Source organism: Perognathus longimembris, chromosome 6, assembly GCF_023159225.1.
Source record: "Perognathus longimembris pacificus isolate PPM17 chromosome 6, ASM2315922v1, whole genome shotgun sequence".
Taxonomy (NCBI): domain Eukaryota; kingdom Metazoa; phylum Chordata; class Mammalia; order Rodentia; family Heteromyidae; genus Perognathus; species Perognathus longimembris.
This window is the reverse complement of record NC_063166.1, coordinates 5,731,187-5,757,892: the sequence shown is the minus strand read 5'-3', so window position 1 is coordinate 5,757,892 and position 26,706 is coordinate 5,731,187. Positions and strand designations below refer to the sequence as shown.

The following is a 26,706-nucleotide window of genomic DNA, read 5'->3' as shown; positions in this document are numbered from 1 at the left end:
AAGTGAGAGGATACATGTGTATCATTTTCAGGTGCATTGTCTGAATAGGTAAATGGGTTAAGATCTAAAACACAAAATTAATTCTGTAAGGTGATTGTATGCCAATGAGCTGTTCTTAGGGCATTCTAAGTGCCCTTATTATCTCCCCCCCTCCACCAAAAAGAAGAGAGAGAGATTTCCTTTCTGTCTGGGGAGAGAGATTCTTTCCACCATCAATCTTTATTTTATTTGGTATATGTTGGGTGATTGGTTTTTTTTTTTTTTCTACTTTTGTGTTGCCAGCAGAATTAAACTGATAGATTTGTCTTGGCGTGTGTACCATAGTACTAAACCAGAGACATTTATAAGGTGATGCATACATTTATTTCTAAACATTAAAAAAAATCCCTCCTCTTACTGCTGCTCCTTTTTTTCTTTCAGTTTACTTTTCTCTGGAAAGAATAGGGTGTCTCAGTTTATTTGCTATTCATATAAGTTGGAACAATTTGGCTTTAAGGCAGCAAAGTGCTCTCTGTATCCTGCAAATACACAAGTGGGTGGGAATATTTCCATCTTTATTAATGTGTGGGGTAAAGGTAGCTGGATAAGAGGTTGGATTTCATATTAGAACAGTGTTCACAGTGGCAGTTCGCTTGGCAGGTTAGCTTCGGGATGATCATCTCGTTGATACATTCTTTTTCCATCGGGGACTCGGCCTTTTCATGCTCACCTTCAAGGTCCCAACTCGGTAACGTTTTCGAATATATTAGTGATCTGGTACGTGGTTGCTACACTGATGGAGAACCCTAAACAGAAGCATACTGTTTTTCTCCTTTCAGTGGCATAGATTGATGGCATAAGAATAATGGCAACTGAGACACAAATCCTTCATCTCATTTTGACAAACTGTCAGTGTTCTAAAGCAGCATCTAAAGTGGCTCTTGGTGGCATAAGCTGCCTGAAACCAGGTTATTGCGGCCTTTATTTTGCTCTCTACAGAGCTGGAAAAACCAGCTCGGGCCAGTGCCACAGCATTATCCAGTACTTACTCCCTTACAGGAAGTGGAGGAGTTTCCTCCTTCAGAACCTGTAGATCGTTCAGCAGATAGCCTGTCCATTCACTTTTCTCCTTGAACCCTGATGGATATCTCAACACCATCAGTTACATCACACGTTGTCCTTCTGTACCCCTAGGCTCCTTCCTGTACCTTCTTACTCAGATTGATGGTTTTGAAAGTCTCGGCTGTCTATCTCCATGTTCCCAACAAGGAAAGTCTAAAGGAATTGACACAGATGTGTGTAAGATTCGCCATTCTTTGTGCCTGCAGGTCAATATTTATTAGCTGGAGAAATTCTGTAGAATTTAAGCATGACTTTCTTTTGCTTCTCTCATCATTCCTTATTAATTCACCCCCCCACCCCCACTCCATAGGTCTGGCAAGAGCAACATGCTTCCAAAACAACATCACTGGTGTTGTGACATTTACAAAAAAGTCTAGGGGAAGCTATGTCTGATTTTACCACCCTCATTTCCTGGTATAATAAATGCTTTTAGTTGATCTTCCTTAGTTTAGACTCTTTGGGTTATAAAAAAGCAGCCCAATCTACTTGATATTGTCTTTTTTTTTTTTTAAGCTTAAAAATTTGCCTTTTGTGTCTGTTAGGAACTTGAGAAGAACTCTTCATAGGTTTAAGCTTGAGATACTGAAGATAATGCCTAGCACATTATGTAGTGTTTGTGATGCCTTGATAAGGTAGCTCTCAATTTAAATGTAAAGGGGAAAAGGGCCTGGAGACGGTAAGCAGTGGTCCAGGTCTTCCTCCTCAGTGAGTTGCAGAGCCCGGGCTGGGATGGCATCACTGTCCAGGCCTGGCCTCTGGCCAGCGGGTGCACAGGGATTCCTCTGGTCCTCACAGAGGACAGCCGACCTGCCGCTGGCATCTCTTCAAGTATTCTAGGTGCTTGGTAGTTTTTAGAAGGAGTCTGGTGAGAGTTAGAAAGTTTATCTCTCCCCACCCCCACCCCCTTTATCTCATGGAGAGAGAAATCCTGTTTTCAGAAAGCAGATTTGGGTTAGGAATGCTTTGTTTCTTAACGGATATAATTTGTGTACCTGAGTAGCTCATTACAGACTCTTAGTTGCAACTAAGGCCACATTAGTTCAGTCTATTTGACAGATCAACTCACAAACAGCCCCTGTGATGTTTTATTGTGCATTTGGTCAGATTTCCTGCCCTAAAACATCCCTTTTCTTTATGACCCTTTTGAGTGCATATCTTATTTCTCTTCTCTCTAACCACCAAACTTCTAGAAAGAGTCAGACCTTGTCGCCTCCACTTCCTCATCGCCCACTCGCCCCCTGTCTCCTGCAGTCTGGTTTCCACTCCCCCAGCTGGGCTGGGGCTGCTGCTCTGAAGGTCGCTAGCAATGGCCCACGCCCGGCTCCTGCAGGCTCTCAGCCTCAGCCCGGAACCCGTGAAGACTTCCCGTTTCCATCCTCCTCTCCTGCCATTTTGGATTCTAAGTTCCCCCAGACTTCTCCCTTGTGTCTTTTGCTTTATCTTTCATCCCTACCACATTACTGTTACAGTGGACATTGCAAAAGTCTGCAAATGGCTTTCCTCTCTCTGTCTCCTTGCTTGTTCTTTTACAGCAGTGTCATACGAGCTACTACTTAATTTTATGAACAGCTCTCAAGTCTTTATTTTTCACCCTTACCATCTTCCATCGCCCCATTTCTCCTATCCCCTAAAGCAAATGGTACAGAATTCCTTGATCTCTAAATAATGTGTCTGCAAGAGCTCTCCCTTCCTTACCCTCATGCAGGGCACGGTAGCCACAAGCCAGGACTACCAATGACTCCCGCAGCTTTTCTTCTCTTTCCCCTTCACATTCTTCTCTCTCAGTCTTCCTAAAGGTCCTCTGTGATTAGGTTGCCCCGAGGGGTGAGTGTTGTTGAAATCCCCGCTGGACCCTCACAGTCCGTGGCTCACAACAACCTTGCTCCATTTTCTCTCTGCAACTCCAGTCACTTTCCTGCACAGTTCTAGTCTAGCAGCCATTAAGCGTATCAGAACCAACAGCTCTGCATACCAGATACTCACCTCCCTGAAACGAAATCTATAGACTTTTATGTCTGCCCACGTAAGTTTTGTAAGGTCAATACAATTGCCATTATTATAGAATAGAATAAAAAATAGAGGAACTTCATTTAAACCAGGATTATATATACTTAATACATAAATACTTGATGAAGAATACATAAGAGCTAGAAAACAAGCCAGAAGATCTTTCAAAACCTAGAATTCTGTGCCTAATACAACAAAGCATGCTTTCCCATGATGTCTGAATAGCTTTATCCCTAGGAAAACCAGTGTGTTGAAACTATAGAAGGTACTTAAGTACAGTTTGGTTCTAGATCTTACCTTTTTTTTTTTTTTTGGCCAGTCCTGGGGCTTGAACTCAGGGCCTTGTCACTGTCCCTGAGTTTCTTTTGCTCAAGGTTAGCACCCTACCACTAAGTCACATCCCTGCCCTCTAGATCATATCTTAAAAAATATCCTGAAAATAAAAGGCCAGCTGCATGGCTCAAGTGGTGGAATCTTTACTTAGCATAAGGAAGATCCTGATATGAAAGCCCAGGAGCACAAACAAACAACCCACAATCAACCAAAAGAAAATAAAAACCTGCCCCCGCAATTGCAAACTCCACCCCCTCCCCCAAGGGATCTGAACAGTGCAGCCCAAAAAGTATCTTGTGTTGGTGTGGCTTTGCCATGTAGCTATTCTCTGGGCTCCTAAAGATGTCTGTCATCTCCTGGTGCCACATCCCCTGCCCACGGTACAGTTTCCTTCCAAGGTACTGCTTTGATTTCCTCCTTTTGAAATTGCATCTTGTAGCTTAAGTGGTACAGTGCAGTTAGCTTTCCTGCAGGACTGGTCTTCTGATCTCGTCTGGGGTGCTCTGCCTGCCGCACCTCACTCTTCTCAAGAACACACTGCTTTGTCTTAGCTACTTATGCATGGCTCTATCCTCACCAGCCAGCTTGGAAGGTATTGGAGAGTGCAGAACACACAGCGTAAGAGATTATATTCTAATCTCTTGTGACAAAGTGCCTTGAACATAGGAGAGGCCAAGCAAATGGATTTTATCGAGTCAACAACTGATAACTTACCATTTTTTATAGAACAAATGGAAAGATTGATTCTGATTTTAGTACCTAAAAGTACTTGTATTTGCTTTTTATGATATTCTTGTTATATCTTTGGGTCATAAACTTCTGGCAATAAAACGATGTAAGAAAAGCACAGCAAGGTTGGCGCTGGTGACTCAGGAGGCTGAGATCTGAGGATCACAGCCGATCTGGGCAGACAGATCTATGACATTTTATCTCTATAAAAGCTGAAAGTGTAGGGTTGAGTCAAGTGGCAGAGTACCAACCAGCCTTGAGTTCAAGCCCCAGCAACAGCATGAGAAGAAAACAAAACAATTGTATACAAATATATGATGATCTCTGGTATGCATGCACAGCTAGCTAGCTAGATGATAGGGAGATGAACATTTTCTACCTATAGCAACAATTTGGACCAATAGTAAATCAGCATTCAAATACTGCAGAGAAAACAGGGATAGGGTGTCCCTCTTTTATTCAGTTCTGAAACATAAAGATAAAATCAACTCTGAAGTCAATCAGGATACCCATGCAGTCTCCCTGTTTTCCCTCCTTTATTATGAGAAACCTCAAAACCGCTGCGGGTAATTCCCTCAAGATCTCCTTCTAACACATACAGTCTAAAGAGTAAGCAGGATTTCCAAGAACAGAAAAGCTTTCAGCTTTCTGAGCAAGCCTCTCCAATGACACGAGAGCTAGGAAAGCCCAGTGCTTACCCCACCCACCTTTCATCTCGAACTAGAGGAGCATGAAGCGTTTGCGTAGTCTTTCCTGCCATGGCTTCATTTTCTGTCATCTTAACTCCATCACCAGCCCTCAGCCTCTTAACAATATCCGTATGAAGGAAATCAGACCCCTGCGACAATGAAAAACACATTGAAGCTACTGCATACCACCATCGCCACTGGAAAAGGAGACATTTTTTTCCCCCCTGTCAATCCAGCAGTAGCATTCTGGCAATGTGTAGTTTACATGGCTGTATTTTTCTGTATTAAAGACATAAACCCATAGGTACTGGTCAACAAAAGTACTGTTATTGTTTTTCATAATAAAAAACATTAACAGCTCTCTGTTTATATCTATATATTTATGAATAATCTCACACACACACACATATATATATATATATATTTTTTTCCCCTCCTGAGGTAGGAAGTATTTGTCTTTGAATATAGAGACCACGTAAAATGATCTGAGAAAACCGATATGGCCAAATGACATGATTAATTTTCATTACTCTCTTTTCATTGCTTGCCTCAGATGCATTTGAGTCTTAGCTTAATGGAAAGAAAGAAGCTCAGACTTTGGCCTATTTACTTCGTTTACAAAGCCAGCTCTTCTTGTAGCTTGAGCGGCATTATTGTGTGCAAAGATGGATTTGAGTGGAAGCCTGCAAGGATTCTATGTAGAGCCAGGAAAGCTGGAAATAACCACCAGCAATGACCAAGGAAGACATGTGAATGTTGCATCTGTGATACAGACAAGAGTCCCACAGATTTGGGGGCTCACAGTGGTTTTGGCCCCTTCTGAGACTTGAGATGGTCCATTAATGCTTAGTGTCCTTTCTGTGCTGAGAACACATGTCCAGATCTCTATGAACCAGTTCCTTGGGAATCAGAAGCTGGCCCTCCTTCTGTAGCGCCAAGGTTGGGCTTGAAGATGTCTCACTTCCAGAACTGTTTACCTTCACAGCAAAACATTGACCCTTATAGGATCCCTTATCTCTGATGGGACCAGAAGTGTTTCAGACGTTAGTCTGGACTAGGTTTGGGAATACTTGTACAGACTTCATTAGTATGTGTTCCCCTATGTAAAAATAAGCTGGAAATCCAAATGCTCCAAAATCAGAGACATTTTGAGTGTTACGTGAGGGCTCAAAAAGCTTCTAACTGAAGGGAGATTTCTGATTTGGGACATTTCATATTTCAGATTTTTCAAATTAGGGATTCTAGACCTGTATACTCCTTTGAGGTTATACCTCACACATGGCTCCTAAATTTGCTGGCTCAAGACCTTTACAGGCCTTCTGGCTTTGTGGAAAGCAGTACATTTCTGTGAAATTTGAAGTGATTCCTTTAATTCCCTCCTCCCATGGTCCAGTCCTGGGGAAACTTCTGTAGGCTTTATTGACTTCAAGGTCTAGATTTGGAGATTTAACAATGCTTTACATAATAATGATTTTTTTTTTTGGTAATCCAATGACAGAGGCTTTTAGTTTTAAGTAAAAAAGCTAAAGTCTGTGAGATTCTTATTTCTAATTAACCAGCAAAAAGCTGGAAGCGTAGCTGTGGCTCAAGTGGTGTAGAGCATTGGCCTTGAGCAAAAAAGCTAAGGGACAGCACCTAGGCCCTGAGTTCAAGCCCTAGGACTGGGGAAAAAAAAGAAAGAAAGAAAAGAAGTCTGTCTAATGAAGGCACGTAGATTTTAGTTTTTTTAATTTGAGACTATTAGCAACATAGTTCTTATTAATGGCCATTTGAAGTTGTTTCTATCTTTTAGAAACTTAAAGATGTTCAGTTTGCTGTTTTGGATTGTTCAAATCAAACAAAGCACAGAAGCCCTTGATGTTGGCTGGCATAAAAGCTAGGTATAAAGCTGTTACTGGAAAGCTACCCCAGTAGGTGAGCAGAGCTCAGGAATACCTAAACAGTGTGAGCGGCCAAATACACGTCTGCACACCAGGCACGAGGCAGTTCCAGTCACATGTGTGTGACGTTGGAATTTCATTGCCTTCTCCCAAAAGAACTGCCTTGGGTTTTCTCCCATTCTGTCAGGCACTTCTTTCCAAGCCTTCATGTGTTACACACACACACACACACACACACACACACACACACACACACACACTCTGCAAGGCTAGCTGTCCCAGAATCCAGATGCCCAGCTGTGCAAGATACTCTTTCAGCAGCATCGTCTGTCTCTTGGCTCGACTTTGGAGAGGTCTACAGAAAACAGCCCTGGCGCTGCCTCCGGGCCTGCCTGCGTTGAGTCCTGCTAGCCTGTATCTGCTTCCTGCTCTCACCCTGGGAGTCTGGCCGCTGCTTTCCTCACTGTCTTTATCTCTGTCTCTCGCAAAAGAATAATTGTGATTTGGATTCAGCTTCATGAAACTCCTGCACCTCGGAGGAGCTTCACTTTTTCTTTTCTTTTTGGCTTGTTTTGTATTGATTCAAGAGAAGTGGGTGGGTATCGGAAAGCAGAGAAAAAAAAGGACTTTTCTTTTTCAACGTACCAAGTCTGTTGGCAAAATAAAAAATAGTTTTCACTGGTTCATTTTCAGATGTGATGATATTTCACAGTCTGGAAGAAAGAACCAGTTCATTTCACAGCTCACAACCGTAATAAAATTCAGGTTCAGGGGCAGCCTGGCGTGAATACGCATGTTCTGTTCTTAAGGGAATGCTCTTAAGGGGTGGTCTTTGAAAGCACCATTTAATAATTGTGTTCTTTGGTTTAAATTCTTATTTTTACAGCGTTGGTGTTGCTCAGCCTTTGTGCAGAAGGGATTTTATTTTCTGATTCTTTTGATTAGTTGAAGGTTGCCAGTTGAATGTTGCTAGAATCGCCACCAGAGAATGGGGGGCCACTTCCCCAGCTCCCCCTCCTGAAATCCTCCCACCTGCCAGTTGTGTCTGAAGTTATTTCCCAGCAGAGCTGTTGACTTTAGAAGATGCAGTAGTTCCGGTTTTGGGGTGTGTGTGTGTGTGTGTGTGTGGTGTGTGTGTGGTGTGTGTGTGTATCTTAATATCTGACTAATGATGAGTTGTTACTTGGAAATACTGTTCATCTCTCCTTCCTTTTTCCTCACTGCCCTCAAGAGGTGTCAAAGGTGTGTTGGGGAAGCCTTTATACGTGTGGACAGGTGCTAATCTTCAAGGAACTCTACCTCGCCTTTCACCCGTTAAGGGTATGGGATGTAAAAATGGCTTAAGGTCTCTTTGAAGGTGTCAGCGGGCCAGTGTGGACCACACAGGATGGGTTTCACTGGAAGTAATAGAGGGAAATTGTCTGTGTAATTATTTTCCTTGGATTGGGAATCTGCAGCCCTCTTTGGGTTCAGGAAACAGAGCTCTGTGAAAACCATATGGCACTGTTCTCAGAAGAGACGTGTTGCACGCCCACTTCCTTCTGAGCTCTTGAGTCAGGAGTTCTTGCAAGGAGCTGCATGTGTGTGGGGACGAAGGTCCAGCGTCCCTCCCGGGCGCAGTTGGAAGTGTCCCTGACTTTCTCACCAATGTCATTGTGGTCACTCACGGGGTGTAAGGTTCTTGGAATGAAGCAGTCTCCGCCACAAGGTCCCTCAGGTACAAATGTTTCACTTAATAGCTGGGAGAAGGGATTTTGTTCTTCAAAGAAAAGAAAAACTAGCTGAGCCTAATGGCTCAGGCTTGAGGACTGAGGTTCAAAGCTAGCCAGGGAAGAAAAGTTCTTGAGTTGCCATCTCCTCTCCCTAAGCCTACCCAGAAACCTGGACTTGAGGTGTGGCCACTATCTGTAAAACAAACTAGCTCAAGGACTTGAGTTCAAGTCCCAGCACTGGCAGAAAAAAAAAGAAAGAAGAGGAAAGAAAAGAAAGAAGAGAGAGAAAGATTGCACTTAATCCATTGAAATGTGACTTGCCAACACTAGTCAGAAAAATGGCATTCTCCCTGTCTAGACCCTCAGTGAACACTCAGTGTGGCTTTGCTTTTTATTTTTTTGTTTGCCCAGCATGCTGTAAAAATGTCCTCTGAGCTAGTTATTTGCTACAGTGCTAGTGTGCTCCAGAGTTAGTGCTATTAGAATAAAAGGTCAAGTGAGCAAGAATGCAGCTTGTATAATGGCTAGGGAATTTGAGGGGTGGGGGGCTGAATGAGAAAGGTTGGGAAATGTTAAATTGTACTGACAACCTTTTTAAAGTTCTAGGTGTGTGTATAAGTCCATGGTAGTACAAGGTGTACATTGTGATGAATCACTGTGGATTTCATCTCTTTTTGTGTGTGGGGGGGTGGGGAGGGAAGTCTTCCTGTTTAGTCTTTGCTTTAGAAGGAATATGAGCAAGCCCTTGATAGTTGTTCATGTCTGTTAATAGGCCTGGAATCTCAAAGTCTGGCTGTTAGAACACTGAAATGTCTCCTGGAACATCAGACTCACATGGAGGGCTTGCCAGGCATTAAGTCCACTGTTTCATTCCATGTGTGAGAAGGGAGAGTTGATGTTTCTCCCATTGGGAAGCCTAAGGTCTGTTGTATGACAACTATTTTACATTGTGAAGGAGCATTTAGAGTCCTTTGGTCACTGATGGACATTCTCCAGTCAATTGTGAATTTATTTAACAAACAGTGGGTACCTATCATGCATGTGTTAAAAAAACAACTGTGGGGATTAAGAGAAGACCCAGTCATCTCTGGCCCAGAAGAAAACTTAAAAGAATTTAAGAGAGGTAAGCCAAAAATACTAATGCATGGCTGTGTGAAAGAAAGTAAGAGAAAATGAGAACAGGCATAGCATAAGAAACTGGCAGCTGAAGTGGGAGGGAAGTTCAGAAGTGATTTTGCTTTTGTTTGGGAGCTGGAAGGAAAGTGACTTTAAAGACAAGGCATTTGAGTTGAATCTTGAAGACAACTAATTAGACTTATTGGCAGACATTTTGGGGGGGGCGTTCTAGGGTTTGAACTCAGGGCTTCATGCTTGTTCGAAAAGCATGTGACTATTTGAGCTTGACTCCCAGGCCTCTTTCTTTCTCTTTCTTTTCCTTTCTTTCCCTCCCTGGCCTCCCTCTGTTCCTCTCTCCCTCTTATTTCCTTCTTCCTCTCTTTCTTTTTTGTGCTGGTATCAGGACCTAAACTTAGGGCCTCATATTCTTATTCAGGTATCTTGCCCATGGCTGGCATTGTATGACTTTGAGCCACACTTTTAGCCATTTTGTTGGTTAATTGGAGACGGAGTGTCAAAGATGTTTTTCTGCTCAGGCTGGCTTTGAATGATGACCCTTCAGTGCTCAGCTATCTGAGTAGCTGGGATTTCAAGCTGCCTACCTTAGTTTTTCCAAGTAGAGTCTTCTGCTTTTTCTTAGGCCAGTCTGGATCCTGATCCTCTTATTTATACCTCTTACATGATAGGAACGATCACACTTCTGTTATGACCCCAGTTTCCTTTGCAGGCCTGTCAGTGGACATATCATGGAGATGGAATATCTCATGTTTTAGTGCTATGGTTCAGGGGCTTTCATCTAACCTGACCAGCATTATCAGTATCTTTCGTGGATTAATCTAGGGCCTATTCAACATTCAGTGCTACGTTAACATGCTACCTTCTCTAGGACTTTTGCATTTCTGACATTGTTTTTCAGTTCTGTAATTGCTGATCTCAACTATAATTGGTAGGCTGCCCCAGTGGCAATGTGATAGATAACTTTCTGACACACACTTAAATATAATTTGATTGGATAAAATAGATCAGGTGGGGCTGGGAATATGGCCTGGTGGTAGAGTGCTTGCTTCTTTACATCAAGCCCTGGGTTCAATTCCTCAGCACCACATATATAGAAAAAAAAAACAGAAGTGGCGCTGTGGCTCAAGTGGTAAGAGTGCTAGCCTTGATCAAAAAGAAGCTAGGGACAGTGCTCAGGCCCTGAGTTCAAGCCCCAGGACTGGCAAAAACCAAACCAAACCAAACCAAAAAACACAAAAATAGATCCGGTAATTAAATTAACCTTTTTTTTTTTTTTTTTTTTTTTTGGCCAGTCCTGGGCCTTGGACTCAGGGCCTGAGCACTGTCCCTGGCTTCTTCCCGCTCAAGGCTAGCACTCTGCCACTTGAGCCACAGCGCCGCTTCTGGCCGTTTTTCTGTATATGTGGTGCTGGGGAATCGAACCTAGGGCCTCGTGTATCCGAGGCAGGCACTCTTGCCACTAGGCTATATCCCCAGCCCTAAATTAACCTTTAAATGCACACTAAACTTGGCTTTCAGATTACTGTGAAAGGAATATAAGCTTATGTTGTGAACTGGTATATGAAATTGTAGACCAGCCTAGAAACTAAATTTGAGGCAAGCACTCTTGCCACTAGGCCATATTCCCAGCTTAGAAACTAAATTTGAATCGATAGAAAGTAAGTTTATATCAAAATCTACTGAGGTGACATGTATTTTGTCAATGGTTGTGAAATATAGCACCTCTCTAGTTCAGGGAAACGAAAGAAGTCCAACAGTTTCAGGCCCAATTGTCGTCTGAGATTTCTTTTCAAAGTGCTGTTTTGTGTGTTTCTTAACTAGGGTTGTGCTCTCCAAGTGGCATCACTCATTTGTGTTGGGTTCCCCACATGTCTGCAACCAAAACAGATGGATTTTTTTTTTCCTTCTCTCATATATGGTCTCTGATAGAAAACAGGAATAAGAGTGGAGAAGGGGAAATCGAATCTGTCTTCCTTTGTTTCTGTATTTCTCTCAAATCCACTGGCTTGGTGAATGGCATCATAGGAAGTGGTAAAATAAACTGTACCATGCCATGAAACTCTGGGAGCCTTTGGGGAGGAGCCTTGCTCAGAAGATACCACAGGAGGACAGTTCACTTTGAGAGAGTTTTGCTGTCCCTCATCTCTAATGTTGACTCTGATCTTGGCATTCCCAGTATAATAACTAGACCAGAACAGTTTTGCCTATTCTATGGCTCGAGTGAGGCACAGGTGCAGAGCTACGGTCGGTCTTCACTTGGGACTTGACCCAGAAAAGGCGACTGACTGCCACGCATGTGGGAGGGCTTTGCGGCCAGGCCACTTTGCCCAGTTCTTTAGAACAACATGTGTGAGGCTGATGTGAGGAGACAGGGTGCACACCTCGAGTCCCCGTCAGAAGGATTCTTACAAAAAGATGGTCACCAAGCAGCGAGAAGCCTGGCGCTCAGGAGACATGAAAGATGCAGTTTGGCAGTCATGAAGCTGAAGTCATCCGAGTTGACCAGGTACCTGGGGAAGGGGTATGGAGTGGATGGAAGAGACTTACCCTTTTAACTCCATGGCCAAGTCAACTGGGTAACCTTTTCCCTGGAATACGAAGCTCTCACATGAGGCCAGGCTCCTTGGGGCTCTTGAAGCAGCAGCCGAGCAGGTTCAGAACGATTTCGGTGGCTGCTTCCTGTGTGTGGCCTCAGGGAGGACTGCTGCCTGCTCCTTGGAATGCACGGTACTATGGAATCCTCCTCCTGCGCCTCCTCTTTATTGACACCGCCCTCCCCCTCCTCTGCCTAGCCCTGCTAAATGTGCTTCTTAAAATGCTTGCTTTCACCATCCTCTCCTCACTTCCCAAGGACTCTCGTTCATGCCATTGGCTCCACGTTGCTGTGACCACTGTGAACGCATCTCCTGCATCTCCTGAGCTTCGCATGTTCCCAGGGAAGCTCCGCCCACCTAGGGTGCGCTTGCAACTTAACGTCCAGCCCAGCCGCCTGGAATTCCCAACCTCTGCAGCATCCAGACTTCTCTGTCCAAACACAAGCATCTTGCAGCTTTTCTAGTTTTGAGTACCTGGCAGTCTACCTGGTCAGCCCAAGCAGAAACCTGAGCGTCATCCTCTGCTCTACTTCCTGTGTTAAAGTATTCTACGATGCTATGGTCTGTAGTTCTTTTAAGTCTCCGATGCATTCCCTTTTGCTATCATAGCTTTATTTTCTTTTCTGTGTTAGCATTTCTCTCCCAGCCTATAATATAAAAATTGTCTTATGCCCCCAACTTCACTCCCTTCTAAATCTGTCTTCCTTTTTCTGCCCCACCTGTAAATAACACACCGTGCACCCTCACTTTAAATAATTCAAGGGTTCCCTGTTATGTTCAGGATGAAGCTCAGACATTGTGGCATGGTGACAGGGCTTTTAGCATTCGATCTATCCAACTGTCTTCCACCCACACGCCCGTGGCTGAGTGCCAGCCATGACAAATTGCTTCACTCTGTACTTTCTTATCACTGGGCCTTAGCACCTGCTGTTCCTTCTGGCTGGAATGCCTTCTGCATTTGCTTGACTGAATTCTACTAATTCTTTCAGTCTCCCTGAGCACTGTCTCTCTGAGAACCCTTTGGACTGTTCATGGAAACAAAGCATTTGCTTTTTGTTTCCCCTGGGCTTGCCTCTTCATTTTCAAAAAAAATTACTTTTTAGGTGATGCTGTTTATCCTATGAATTATTTGATTTTATGCTGCATCCTCCATTGTATTGTGTGCATTTAGCTCATGGCATACAGCCGATGCTGAGGAAATTCTGATTGTCTTGATGACACTCTGTGATGTGGATACCTTGAACCCCATTGACAGATAAGGAGGTTGAATCATAGACATGAGAGAGTATTTGCCTACAGCCTCACATGCAAATGAGTAGCAGAGTAGGGATGGGCTTTTAAGTTCTCCTGCTTGTTATATAGTCAGGCACAGCTTTAGTTACAGGCTTCTCTTTTTCTGTCTTGGTCATTAAACTATTTATTAGGTTCACGTGTGTGTGTGTGTGTGTGTGTGTGTGTGTGTGTGTGTGTGTCCATATCTTATTTTGAAGAAGTGAAAATTGTGTGCTTGAGTGGTTTATGACTTGCCATTGGTGGTTGATCTCACATCTCCTTTCAGTGGCTGGTTCTGTTTCTTAGTATATTATCTTGCCATTTCCTACTATGTAATTATCAGTTCTGGGGGACAGAGTTTCACTGTCAGATCTCAAGGGCTGTTAGAAGGCTTTGTTAATCTATGACGTTGGCTAATTCTTGGGAATAGCTCATCCTCTGAACAGAAAGCTGATCATTTCTGAGAACGTTCTCAGTGAAAGGTCCATGAAACAAATAGGAAGGGAAAGTCCGGTATGACACTCAGTCTTTTATTGATTACCCCTCTTTTCCAGATTATTGTCTCTTTTCCAGTGAGCTTTACAGATTCTTGAGCAGGTGTCATTTTTGAAGTGAAGCGAAAGCATCCATTTAGACTGAAGGATGGGTACTTCATGTTGTCAGGGAAGGTGTTTCGGGGGAGAGGGAGGTTGTGAATCGAGTACAGTGAAGCAAGTTGAGCTCTGAGAAGAAGACTATCTCTACGTGAAGTGAGACTTGAAGCTCAGTTGTGTATTTCTGTTCCTTTGAATGGACTCTCCTCCAGACATGTACATGAACACACATTCTAGAGATAATGTAAAATTATGCTCATCTACGTGTGTGGGACTAAGTCATACTTTATGTATTCCATGTGGACAAAAGAGATCATTTCACTACACTGTCATCACCAATGGACTAGTTCAGCATGAAACCAACAAACAGAAACCCACAACACTTAACACTGTATTTATTTCTGAAATACAAAAACAGTTTTAATTTTAATCACTTGAAGGTTTAAAAAAATTAACCTGTACCAACCCACTTTTACTGGCTTGACAGTAATGCTCTTTTCTAATCTGCTGTGCCTTGGAAAAAGGGATCAAACTTGCTATCTTTTAATTCTCTTTAACCCTACTTTAGATTTCCTTTTATATAACAATAACCTGATCCTACTCAAAATATTTGGCACCTGTAGTGACAGTGGAATGTAAGAGCACTTTAGCCCTCTGAAAGTAAATTCCAGTAGTTTTAGGACGAAGAGGTAAACGTTCTCAGTTCCTTAATCAGAGTTCACAGAAGATAAGAACACCAGGATTAGCTCAGCAGTCCCCCTTCAATACACATGGCTGAATAAAGCAATTATCTGTCTATCAAGGCTAGTGAGTTGTGCAATAGCATTAAGTGAGGCTGGATGGATAGGTGGATAAATGCTATTCCCTCAGAAAGAGGTGCTGATTTATGAGGTAATCCCTTTGAGTTTCACTTGTAAAAATGATTTTATTTTGGAGTTTATATCATATTACCCTTACAGCTCAAAGAGAAATGTGTGAGGTTTTTTTTGGGTACATGTTGTTGACTGCATTTTTCAGCTCCTTATCCATCTGAATTTTATTAGGGGGTTATTTCAAAGACATCTCTTGTTTAATCATGTTGAAGCAATCTGTTTAAGACCAGTTGTGTGGATATAAACACAATAGTCTGTCATGTCGGGAAAAGAGACACCTGACAGACGTGGCACGTAACAGACATCCATCCGTTATTGCGTAAGCTGCTTCTTACTGCGTTCCTGACCTAGAAGTCTGCACCGGCTGCGGAACCGACACGGACATCTTGTATGTGGTGAATTGCTGTCTCGCAAGCATTGCCGGGCAGTGCACGACTGGAGAGGCCTTAGACTAGATTAAAACTAAGCACCTTAAATCTGTTTTAATGGCTGTATTTACATCTCCTTCTTCATTCCTTAAAAAAAAAAAAAAAGTAATCAGGTTTCACAAGTGTTAAGAAAACCACTTCTTTTTTGCCAGCTGGAACAGGTCCAGTTTTAACAAGAAAATCACCTATTTTTTTTTGTCCTGGCTTCTTCTTTTCATTCTTTCTTTTTTCTTCTTCTGTGGTCTTCACTGCCATCGGCACAGCAAGACCAAGCTGCGGCAGCCGGCTGACTTTTTCCTTGGTTATTACTTTTTAACATTTTTTTTTTTCCTGTGATAGCAATGAGAAAACTGAGAATGATATTTTGCTACTCTAGCAGCAAATGCCATGAGATGAAATCTTTGCACTTTTAAATAAATTCTCTCTTCCCTCACAAAACATTTATACAAAACTGAGGATAAGAAAGAGAAACAGAGAGGTTTGAATACGAAGAAAATTGCATGAGGATCCAAAGATGGCACGACCGACCATTTGTAGGCCACCATTGCTGAACTTTTTGTACTCTTTGGAGGATAATACTCCATGTTTTAGCTGGATTGTTGGCAAATAAACAGTGATAATTTTCTCAGTTAAACTACTACTTCCATTGCTAGAAAGAGTACCTTTAAAGGTAACTTTTCATCTCTCCATAAAATCTCTGTGCTGCTTACACATAGAGCTTGGTATGAGTGAACATATAGTGAACATTGACAAAAGACATCAAATTTGTGTTTAAAAAACACAGTTGTTTAAATTAAGCTTTTGGATGAAAGCATAGACATATCAAGATATTTTATTCATGTCTTAGAAAGTAAAGGCAGAAGGGATAAGGCTGCTCAAGTGGTAGGACACTGACCATGCGCTCAATACTGTAAGTTCAAACCCCTGTATTGCCCAAATCAACCAGCCAAACAACCCAACACGCCGAATACATGTGATTGTCACCAGTCTAAACTGGTGCCTCTTATTACGAAAAGGAAAGCAAACTCAGCTGTTCACAGTCTTTTCTGAACTGGAGTTCCTAGAATCTTTCTATGGCGTCTACAGCTTAACTATGTAATTATGTCTCTTGAGGAGATTATATTTTCCTTTCCATCTTTCTGTTCTGTCCAAGAGACTGGAAAAGCTTCAGACCTCTCTTGGGGATGAAATTCTTCTTCCTCTGTTCTCTTTTGATAAACAGTATACCCTTCCATGCCCAATGCTTCTCAGGGGCTGGAAGGGGGCTCTTGATTATGAGCCTCCCCCCTTCAGAAATTGGTTTATCTAGTAAGAGAAGCCCTGAGAGAGAAGGCTCGTTGTTGAGATGCCATCAGGGAAGAATCCCTTGGAAAGATGGTTTGTTTACGATCTGCGAGCCACACACTGACATTGTTCCGGGGCTGTCTCCTTTCATGAGCTGTTCTGTGTCTTCCCGGCTGTTAATTTCCAGGGGCTCCAAGCTTTAAACATGAACATCGTTTCTTAGTCCATTTCATTATTCTAGACCAGAAATAGTTTTTGACCTGAACCAGACAGGATACTCTTGGGGGGTGGTGGTGGGGGGAACCATGACTCAGCAGCCTTTCCCAGCAGAGATTATGGACTCATCAATTTTACTGTGGGAAATATTTCCTCATAGCCAGCTTCCCACCCCCATCCCCCGCCCCTGCCCTGGCTTTTACTGTACAAAAGGAGAGATCATTTTCAGTTTATCCATGTTCTCATTTATTCATTCCACAAAAATTTTTATGCCCTAGGCTCTAAGATGGGGCCAGATGTGGAACAAGGCACCCAACCATCCAGGAGTTCCCAGTTTAAATCTAGGGAAATACACGATCGTAGGGCTTGAAATGTTATCTGCACAGTGTTATGTCAACTTCCAGTAAGTGAATGCTTCCCTCGCGTAAGTGTCAGCCCGTGTCATGCACCAGAAGCAATTGAAATTGATCTCAGCCCACTGAGGTAAACTGGAGGGATCCCTGAAGCCCTGGAGACAGACAACACCAGAACAAGGTGATGACCAAATTGAGGCGAGGAAAGGATGCTGCTGAGTGGAGTTGATGGGGAGAGCCGAGGGGGCGTCTTGAACAAAGGCACTGGCCCACTTTGAAGGGTGGTGGCTGGACCAGTGTGGTCAGAGCATAGGCTGGACTGGCGGCCGTTGGAAACGAGAGTGACAGTGTACTCTGGAACTGGGTTTTCCAGTTTCTTGTTGGCTGGGCTCGGTAGAGAGGCGCTCTTAACTCAGCGGACAACTGAGTGGGGTTGAGCAGGTAAGTAACATGAATGTTAGGACTTGGGGGCTAGAAAGAACTTGGGAAGTTAAGGAAATGAATGCTTTGCGTTTGGTAGGTGAAGAAACTTAAGTCCCAGAGTTGCATTGAGATCCTTCCTGTGGTCCTAGGACGAGCTGGTGTCCTCTCAGATATGTCAGAGGGCTGCTGCTCTGATGTGTGAGCCACAGACCAGGGCTCAGGAGTGGCTCTGGTGGGAATAGAAAGCTAGGTTCCACTCCCGTAGGCAGCGTAGGGCTGGGCTTGAGGGGCCGATGTGGGGGGGGCGGGGTAGGGAGAGGTGGTGGGAAGGAGGTGACAGAAGCAACAGCTAAACTAAATTTGGCATCTAGGAGAACAGACAATGGTGATGCTAATAAGGAAATCAGAGGGAAGGCTGGCTGGGAGTGTTCATGGTGGGAAGGGTCAGGGTGCTTCTCTGATATGGGATTTCTAGATGCTCCAGAACCTTGGTGAAATGTCCTCATCTGAATGTAAATAAAGGAGAGTTTCACTTTTGTTCATAGTATTTTCATTCTTCATCTATGTGTAGGAATGCAGAAAATCAAGATTTTCAGTTCAGAACCCCAGTAGTATTGGGATGACAGCTCTGCATGGCTTTGTAAGAATTTAAGTGGAGTCTGTGTGATCTCCCTTCCATTGCTTCTTGAGCAGTCATTGGCTAAAATGCCTGAGATACACCAAACTTCCTCCTCAGTAGTGGAATTCCAAATGTCCTTTGGAATTGCTAGAAGCAAGCGATAGAAGTGTGTGTGTGTGTGTGCACGCGTGCGTGCGCACACACACATGTTGGAACTGGGGCTTAAACTCAGGGCTTGGAGACTTTAGCTTTTTCTGCTCAAGGCTCTACCACTTGAATGCCACAGCTCTACTTCTGGATTTTTGCATCAGAGACGAGTCTCAAAGACTTTCCTGCCTGGGCTGGCTTTGAGCTGTGATCCTCATATCTCAGCCTCCTGAATAGTTAGGATTATAGGCGTGAACTACCGGTATCCTGTTGACAACAAATACCTCTGTGTGTGTGTGTGTGTGTGTGTGTGTGTGTGTGTGTGCGCCAGTCCTGGGGCTTGAACTCAGAGCCCCTGGGCATTGTTCTTTTGCTCAAAGCAAGTGGTCTACCATTTTAGCCACAGCTCCCCTTCCAGATTTTTTTTTTTTTAATGTGTGTGGTTAATTTAGAAATAAGAGTCTCATGGATGTTTCTGCCTGGGCTGGGTTTGAACCCTGATCCTTAGACCTCAGCTCCCGAGTAGCTAGGATTACAGGCATGAGCCAGTGGTACCGGGAAACAATAAATATCTTATGAGACAGATAATGATATGAAATTAGTCTAATTTCTTTCTGTCTGGCTTCTTTCAATCTTCTCTACTCTTTCTTGTGCTACTATCAAGATAGAAATATTAGGCTGGGAATATGGCTTCGTGGTAATATGGTCCTAGGTTCGATTCCTCAGCATCCCATATATAGAAAAAGCCAGAAGTGGTGCTGTGGTTCAAGAGGTAGAGTGCTAGCCTTGAGCAAAAAGAAGTCAGGGACAGTGCTCAGGCCTCGAGTTCAAGCTCTAGGACTGGCAAAAAACAAAACAACACAAAAAGATAAAAATATTAGAACCAAAGGACCACGTGAGTTGTTTTTTTTTTTCAGAAATACGTGGAATAGCAGCTAGGTTGAAACGTAATAAATTTACTCTGAATGATGGCAAATTTGATGTAAATCTTCTCCTTTCTCCTCTTCCTACTCTTCCTCCTCCTTCTCCTCCTCTTCCTCTTGCTCTTCCTCCCACTCCCCCTCCTCCTTCTCCTCCTCCTCCTCCTCTTTTTGTCTTCTCCTTCATCATCATCTCTACAGATGACTGTCACAACCTTCTTAAACCCTTATGTCTTGTGGTTCCAGCCCTGGAGTATTGGACTAGATCTCATTCCATCACATACTTGGTGACAGTAAAATCAGCAAATACCTCCCCAGTTATTACTCTTCTCCAGAGAAGCCAGAAAGCATAGCAGAGGAGCCTATGGGCTGACATATATCATTTTATAGGCCAGAAGATCTGTCCTTAAAGGGAGGATTCTCCTATGTATTGCTTAGCTTATAATAATTAGTATATACACTAGAGGTATTAAGTGATTTGAAGAATTATATGTCTCTTTTTAGATTAGCAGTGTGTGTGTGTGTGTGTGTGTGTGTGTGTGTATCTTTTATGTTTGGCATCATCTCGTCTTACAAGATATTTATTATCATGTTTCTGCCATGTGCCTTCTACTTAGCTTTTCTCCGTCCTTTCCAGCTTATCAAAGTCCTTCTGACCTTCAAGGATGGACAGGTGGTCTCAGTGAGAATTTCCTTTCCTCCTTTCTGTCAAAAACCAGTGGCTCCTCTGTACTTGTTATATAGTATTTTACATCATTTTAATTAATTGATTTTTACAGATATAAGATTTTATTTACCTTAGGTAAACGTTTAGGATTAGAAATACCTGCATTTATTTCATTTTTTATTATCAATAAAAACATTCATATTTTCTTAGTTTAAAAAACTTACCTTTAAGTAATTGTCCAGAGGACTTTCCATTTAACAAAGCAGTTTATGAATATGATGCATATTGATCAGTGTCACCCTTTTAAACATTCTCAGGCACCTCTACTGACCCATCCCTCCCCTTACTTTTCTCTCTCTCTTTTTTTTTTTTTGCCAGTCCTGGGGCTGGAACTCAGGGCCTGAGCACTGTCCCTGGCTTCTTTTTGCTCAAGGCTAGCACTCTGCCACTTGAGCCACAGCGCCACTTCCGGCTTTTTTCTATATATGTGGTGCTGAGGAATTGAACCCAGGGCCTTATGTATACATATACAAGGCGAGCACTTTACCACTAGGCCATATTCCCAGCCCCCCTAAGTTATATTTTGAATTGAAACTCCTTTTTTTTTGGCCAGTCCTGGGGCTTGAACTCAGGGCCTGAGCACTGTCCCTGGCTTCTTTTTGCTCAAGGCTAGCACTCTGCCACTTGAGCCATAGCACCACTTCTGGCATTTTCTATACATATGTGGTGCTGAGGAATCGAACCCAGGGCTTCATGTATGCGAGGCGAGCGCTCTACCACCAGGCCATATTCCCAGCCCTACATTCCCCTTTGTGCGTCTTTATTAATCTACTCTTCTCCCTTTGGTCCTGTGCCCCATTTTGCTTTGTTTTTTCCTTTTCTATTATTTGGAAATAGTTGTATAAAGGAGTTGCCATTGAAGAAAGCAGTTTATGAATACAGTATATTTGATCTATGTCACCCCTTTATGAAAAATTTCAAGCATACATGAAAATAGAGATTATATTTAATACAACCCAATTTACCAATGATCTAATTTTTTCCATGTTTGTTTCATCTATTATTTTGTTGCACTATTTTGAAGCAAATAGCAACTGTGACAGTCCTTCTAAAAAATGCAAGACCTGTTCCTTACAGAATCACAGAAAGCAGCACTTCCTAAACATTTTAAGGTAGTCCATACTAAAAGTTCCTCCAGCAATCTCCAAGCCAAGCATTTTAGTTTTTGCCCACCACACCATAGTCTTTTGTTTTATTTAATGGTGTGCCTTTTCTTCCCTTGACTGTGACCATCATGAGGTAAAGAATATATATTTGGTGTGTTTTTCTATCCCAGGGCTTAGCTAGGCACATGTGCAATGTACATCTCTAATGCACACTTACCTGTCCTAACTGGTCTTAATTGTGGACATGGTATACTGATGGTGTACTTAAAATCAACTTTTGATTATACAGATATATCATTAAATGCAATCTTACTTATAAAGGAACTTCATAATAATCAGTGTACAAGTAGATACTTAAGTGAGTGTTTAAATATCAATTTTAGATAATACTGTAGAAAGATGAGCTGCCCAACATCCTGTCCTAGTAATCAGCAGCGGATGACTCTTCAGCCATATGAGTTTGGACCAGATATAATATACCATACTATACATATACCATACATTTGTGAGAAATACTTGGTTTTGCATTTTCTGGCATGGTGCTGGAACTGGGACTTGATCCCAGGGTCTTGTACCCATGCTCATTTTTCTTGCTCGCAGTGGGCTCTCTGCCACTTGAGCCATGTCTCTAGCTTAGCTTTTTTTTGCAGGTTAACTGGAGTTGGAATCTCATAGACTTGGCTGCCCAGGCTGACCTTGAACCTCCATCCTTCAGGTCTCAGCCTCCTGAGTAGCTGGGATTACAGCACTCATCTCTAAGCAAATTGGGCAATTTGGGAATATAGTGGTTTTGGTGTGTGTGTGCGTGTGTGCGTGTGTGTGTGTGTGTGTGTGCGTGTGAGTGATGGGGGGGCACACAGCTCTCCAAAGTTGTTCAGTGTTTTTAAGCCAATTTTCATAAAAGTGAGTAAAATGAGTCGCATTGCAGAGACAAGCTCATAGACCATAGTTCACAGACCACGATTTTTGTTTCCACATCTGATTTTTGAAAACCCAAGTTACAATGGCAGTATTAGTCAGTTTTGTGGTGTGGAGGGATCAATGAGATGATTAGCCTACGGTATTGTTCATGGGCTCAGCAGTTCCTCATGTGTCTGTTCTTGAAGGATGTGTGACTGCGGTGACCTTTCGCCATTGCTTTCTTCTCGTGTCCCTGAATTCACTGCAACAAAAGTCATATTCACCCGAACACATTTAGCTTTTGAAAGAAATCTTTTCTGAAAACGACTTCTTTTCCATTTCGAATTTATTTTTGGTCATGATTTCCCTGAATGATTTCTGCTGCGTGGCAGTGTTCTAAAATAAGCTGGTTGGTTGGCAGTGGGAGAGAAAAGAGCATTGGACGAGCAAGCAGAAAAGCCTGAGTTCCAGTCTTACCATTCTGTAGGTGTCTGGGGAAGTCATACCCTGTCTTAGGAACTCAAGATCCTCAGCCATAAAAGAAACACTTCATCCTAAAGTGTAGAGTCTAAATTATGTCTAATGTACTTTTTGCTCTGATTGTAAATTACTTTCAACTCTGCTTAAGAATTGTAGCGAGAGAAAACAGAGCGTTTGAGAAAGCAAAAGTTTTCTCTTTCACTGGAAGAGATAGATGCCTTTTGGTTTGGTTTCATAGAAGCCATTAAAGAAAGGCTTTGCTTGCTGGCTTCACGAGAGTGCTGGGTAAGGAGAGTTTTGTTGGGGAAAATGTAATATTATATCCTGGTTCTCTCAATTTTCTTTCTCAACAGAGAGATTTACCTACAAGAGGAGAAGAATCATTCATTCATTTATGCGTCCACTGTATGCATTTTTATTGAATAGCTACTTATGGCAGGTGCTGACCTAGATTGCGAGACTGTCACTCTCATTTATAGTCTTCTGGGTGAAACAAAATACATAAGATAATTGCAGATGGAAACTACCTTGAAGGAATAAAGAGAAGCTGTGCTGGACAGGGTAGGATCCTAGTCTGGCTGGGTCTGAGCGCTAAGAAGGAGTGGGCCATGCAAAGAATCAAGGAGAGAGCATTTAGGAAGGAATATGAGAGGGTTCTTAAAATGGGAAACTGCAGAGGAGACTGTATTAGGTGCTCAGAGACAGAGAGGCAGAGACAGAGACAGAGACAGAGATGGTCAGGCTTTTGTACTAGGGTTGTGCCCAGAAAAATGGAAAGAATGGCATCGATTTGAGATATGATGTTAAAATAGAAGTGACAGAACTTGGTAATGAATTGAACCTGGAGAGTAGGGAAGACTCTACATTTTTCACTTCAGGCATTTGGCTTCCTGTACCATTTACTGATCTAGAGGTCTGCTCGAGAGGACTATAAGGTATTTCGGAGAGAGGATGCACTCTGCGTTGGATGTACAGCATGCCATTCAAACATCCTAGGGCAGTGCCCGGTTGAAAGTAGGCCACAGCCCTGGCACTCAGGACAGAAGTCCCCAGGGCTCCACACAGGCGGTGTGTGAATAGGTGGCATTTCTGATGGGACTAGGCTGTGGCTTTCAACCCTTGGCTGCACATGAGATCAGATGTTGAACTTTAATAAGAGAACTTTTCCCCAGGGCCCACCTCTTAGAAGCTGTTCTGATTTAATTGTTCCCGTGTGGGGCCTGGGCACCCGTAGTTTTCAAAGCTCCCTAGGAGGAAATTTTTTTTACGCAGTCTGAAAAGATCACTGCTAAAAGAAAACATGACTGGAGAAGAAGACCCTGGTCTGAGCTTTCACCTAGAATCTCAAAGAATAACACAAAGGTTCTTCCTTTTTGTTAATTCCTTCCTTCTGCTTGTAAGAACTCCTCTTTGGTCTTGTGAATGAGATTCGGGTCTCCTGCCCACATGACAGTGTACCGTGTTCTTGGTTGAAGTCAGTGTTGCCCCTGACCCCCGTGTTTTTCTTTTCTTTTCTCAATTTCTGAGGAGTCTGCTTGGGTACGATCATTTGAGAGTATATACCCTGATGTGGTTTAGTGGTAGCAGGTATTCGTCGTGGTTGAAAGATGAAGACCCTGTTTGGCTTTCGCTTTGCATCGCCCTGTTGCAAGAGTTTTATTGTGGTTGCCGTGGTTGCTATGGCGGAGTAGGCATCTCCAGGAAGAGGGTGTGGATTTTGATATATCACCATCCAGGTAGATGTTGCTTGAATTATTCTAGACTGTCAGTAGATACTTGGTAGCTTTCTTTGAAGATAATTTCTAAAAGATCATTGGGCCAGTTTAGATTTCACCTCTGAAAATTTTCCCTTCACAGTGCCATTTCAAGTCTTTCATGTTGGTTTATTTTTATTCATTTGTTAGCTTAGGTATTTTTGTGCTAGTACTGGGGCTTGAACTCAGAGCCTCATGCTCTTGCTTGGCTTTTCCACTCAAGGTTGGCACTCTGCTACCTGAGTCACACCTCCAAGTTTGGCTTTTTGCTAGTTAATTGGAAATTGTCTCTCGGATCTGTCTGCCTGGGATGGTTTTCTGAACATCAAATATGAGATCCCAGCCTTCTGACTAGCTAAGATTACAGGTGTGAGCCACTAGCAGCTGGCCCAGGCCCTTTATTTTTGCCTACAACTTCCTATCACCCCCTAAATCCCTAAGCTAAGAATAAATAAAAAATTGTACCCACACTTTTCCCCGTTGAGTTCTCTCTTGCAGTCTCCATGAAAACCTAATGAAAAGGCTATGGAAGGCAGAGGCAAAGCCTATTAAATTCTCTTATGACCCATGCCCCACATAAAGCCCTAGTGTACAAAAGAACCATGCTTTCCCTTAGCCTTCAGGGAATCTGCCATTCCAAAAATATGACCTATTAAAAAAACTAACTCCCAGGGACAATTCCATATGATTTCTTGTTAATGTTTACAGCTGTATCAACACCACACCAATACGCGCGCGCGCGCACGCGTGTGTGTGTGTATGTGTGTATACACCAGACCCTGTGGATCTGTGACAAGTACTGTATAATTCTCTAATTGTGAAACTAGTTAGACCCAGCAAGATGTATTGATAGGGGTTGGGCCCATCAGGCTAGAGCTGTTTGTTTATGGTAATGGGCGAGTTGTTTTCTTTGTGATTGAATTGGTGCTACTATTTTTGCTTCTGTTGGAACTCTCAGCCTGGGTACGTCACTGGGCTTAGTTCTTAGCTGTCGCACTGTATGATCCCGGTATTTTTTAGCCACCCATAGCAGCTTGGAGAGGAGGGTGGAACACCAACCTTGACGATGCCTCGTGATGACTAGAGTTCAGTCACGTAGATTCGGGTTGGGTCTGAACACAAGCCCCCCATGGGTCAGTTACTGAGGACGGGAGGACACGTGTTCTCCCTTTACAGGCTCTAGATTTCATCTGTGAACACCTACCTTACTAGCTGGGGCCCAAGGGCTGTGTTGAGTCACTCTTCAAAGTCCTTTTGGGGTCTAAAATTGATTTGTAATTCGGATAAAGGTTTATAAATTATGGGGAAAATAACCATTAATGAACAACCCATTTCCTTAGATTTCCCCACTAGTTGATAGTTCCCTGTGTCACCGAGGATGCCCCACGCTTGCTCTGGCAGGATGGAGGGTGGGGGGTGCCTTTCAGTTAATGGGCCTAGTTGGAACATGTTTGGCTGTGGAGACAGCTCCGCTCATATTACCAAGCCTTGGCTTCATGTGTGTTTTCTTTGGGCTGGGGAGGCAATGAAAAAGGAGACAGGAAAATACATTTTGGGGCAAATAAAATAAGGAATTTGTCTTCTGAAGACAGCTTATAGTTGGGAAATTCTAATGTTCAACTTAACCCCATCCTGATGTGTTGCTCTTGTCCTGTATGACGTGCAAGGCACGGTGTCTGAGTTCTCACAGGGAGGTGATGAATTTACATTTTTCCACTGCTCTTAATAACCCTTATATGCCATTTTTTACTTTCATGATTCATATTTCTGATTCCCTTAGGATTTTTCTTTTCTGGAGTGCAAATAGTTCATTTATTCATCATCTCAACGACTCTTGAATCAGTTCTATTCTCTTAAACATTTTTACTGAATTGTTGAGCCAAACCCTGAGGCCTCACTGGTAGAGAATGTGGAAGAGGAGTACCCCAGTATACTTCTGATTGTGGTTAGACACTGCACCCAGAAACTCTACTCCCTTATACTCAGAGCTGGGTGCCTTCCTGTGGTTGCACCAGACACTATAATATTTCTTTGTTAATAATGACTTGGTGCTGGGTGCCCTTGGCTCATGCCTATAATCCCAGCTACTCAGGAGGCTGAGATCTCAGGATTGTGATTTGAAGCCGGCCCAGGTAGAAAGATAGGTGAAACTCTTATCTCCAGGAAACCATGAAAAACCTGGAAGTAGAGCTGTGACTCAAGTGGTAGAGAGCTAACCTTGAGCAAAAGAGCTAAGAGATAGTTCCCAGGCTCCAAGTTGAAGCCCTGTTATACACACACACACACACACACACACACACACACACGCGAACACACAGAATGATTCAGTGATTTTTAAGAAGTCTTAGTACCTTGAGTATATTTTAATGTGTGTATTTTTAATATACAGAATATTCTTGGGTTTTAGATTTAGAGTAATTAAAAGCTTTAAAA

At 42.9% G+C, this 26,706-nt stretch overlaps 1 protein-coding gene across 1 annotated transcript in view; it reads left to right on the top strand.

Annotated features, from left to right (window-relative positions):
* The window catches only part of Runx2 (RUNX family transcription factor 2), a 172,694-nt gene that overhangs the window by 97,352 nt on the left and 48,636 nt on the right, over positions 1-26,706 (top strand).